Here is a 2,298-nt window from a genome sequence, read left to right as displayed (position 1 = left end):
ACTCACCTAACTGTGTTAGTCTAATGCTTCTTCTGGAATTAAGCTACTAACTTGACTGTATTAAGGTTTCAATGCCGCAAGGTTTAAGAAAAGGGCCAGGATAAAAACTATTTTAAGGTGAATTTGAATGACATGTTTTAGCAAAAGTTTTAGCAATTTTGAAGGCCCCCAAATGTTTTTTTCCAAGATTAACTGATGATGAATTCTTGTGATTATCCATTTAGGAGTGGGGTGGGGTGGGTGGGTGAGGGGGTGTAATTTTTTTTTAACTCCTCCAAATATTTCACTGGCATTTGGAGGAATGGTCAAAAAATAACAGAAAAATGCCAAATTAGCCAGAAGAGACAATGATAAATAGTTGAAAACACTTGGACTTGCAAGGGCTGAAAGAAACTCAATATGAGGGTTTTATTGTCAGAGAGAGGACTTAGATTTAGATTATCAGACAACTAAAACTACGTCAGGACATTACAAACTAAGTCATAGGGCTGGAATAACTATTCCAGCCCCAGACAACCTAGGCATTGATGATGCTGACTGGTTATTTCCAACACACTTTCGAAAGACTCCATGTGCTTCCGAGTAAGCTGTCCCCACTGCCCATGAGGATGGGAAGCTTCTCCTGCCTGAGGAGCAAAAGCGATGGCACAAGAATTCCTGCTCCTTCTTGGGGAAGAGATACGCTACAGGAAGACTTAACATTGAAGAACAGATACCTGGTAAGTGGCCAATTGCCAAAAGTTTTAAATAAGCAGAAGACACCCCACATGACCAAACCATATTCAGCACCAGATGTTCTGATAACAGTCTGCTAGGGGCAACTGGCCAACTTATGCCAACCTGCCATGGCACACCCCACAAAGTGAGGTCATAGAAAAAACATCCATGTTTTCCTGTCTCTGAAACATCTCCAAAAGGCGAGATAGACACCAAGCCCATGAGACGTTAACTGCCCTGTGTGCTGCTGTCCCTGACTCCCTGCCTCTCTTCCTAAGCTGATCCTTTTCTCCTTACGAAGCTGAAGCAACTCATGGATTCCATAAGGCTGAATTTATGATTTGAGGCAAACTGAAAGAAACCACACTTCCCCTCAGGAAAAGTCAAATCTATCAACTGCTAGATGTTTCTGAAGTCCTTGGTTGTATTTAAATAGGTTATAGAGCATCTCAGTCAGCTTTCTCTACTAGGGACAGCATGAAACTTCACTCTCCCAGCAGCTGTACCATAAATCTTGAGTGGTTTAGGAAGATGCAGATCTTCCTATAACTCAAACACTGCACGCACAGGATATGGCAGTAGGTGAGTTAAGGGGTCATAACCCTCCTATCCTTCACTTTAGGGATGATTTTCACTGCAAGGGCTTAACTAACAAGCAGCCATTGAATCTCAGCAGTGGCTGCAGACAACCCCTGGGTGAGACAAAGACATTTTGTGCCCCTTGTATGTTCTCACTAGTTGGGTGAAGGCCTGCCCCACACACCCAGTTACATGAGTAAAGACATAACCAAGGATTGAAGCAGGAGTCCCCATATCTCAGGGAAAAGAGACAGAGCGAGCATATATACACCAAGGATTTGGAGAGCGTTATGCCCATGACCTGGGTATCCTGACATGACAGTGCGTACAGTTGCTCATACAGCCGTAGAATAATAAATATTTCAAGATGCCCTTGAGATGGTTCTTACTTAGCGCTTTGTTGAAGCAATCTGTATCCTGACTAAAAGATTTACCCTGTGACACTGCTCCTGTAGTTTTTACAAATTCAGTTGACTTCAAAAGACAGTGTCTTTTAAAAGAGCAAGTGCACCTTGCAAAATAACCTTTAAGCTGTAGCGATGCTTTGCTTGAAATACTGTTCTGCTATTCCCTTTCTAAAATGTCATCTCTGCCTCAGTGTTTATCTTCTCTTAAAACATAGCAAAATTGCTACAGTATTTCCTGTAAAAAGTTTTCACCTTCTTTAACGCTAAGTTATGAGCTTATACTATTAGCCTCATTTCATTTGCTGCATGGTTTGGGGCAATAGATAAATAGCAAATATCCCTTTGCGAAGCAAATAAAGTACAAAAAGGACTGTAACTCACTCACCATAGAAAGCACCAGAGGGTTGTCTGAATTATCAGAAGCAGCTGTTTAAAATGAAAAACTATCGGTAAATATTTTTTTCCACAACCTCACACTTGCCACTAGCGAGCTTCCTAGCTCGCAGGTTCAGATAGCATTAGTATCCCCCCTGTACCGCTGCACCCTTCCTTGCAGGAGCTGCCACCCTTGGTCAGTGAATGCAGCGTGCTGATT

This window comes from Pelecanus crispus, chromosome 2 (genome assembly GCF_030463565.1).
Source record: "Pelecanus crispus isolate bPelCri1 chromosome 2, bPelCri1.pri, whole genome shotgun sequence".
Taxonomy (NCBI): Eukaryota; Metazoa; Chordata; class Aves; order Pelecaniformes; family Pelecanidae; genus Pelecanus; species Pelecanus crispus.
The sequence above is the reverse complement of the archived record's forward strand: the minus strand, read 5'-3'. Positions refer to the sequence as shown.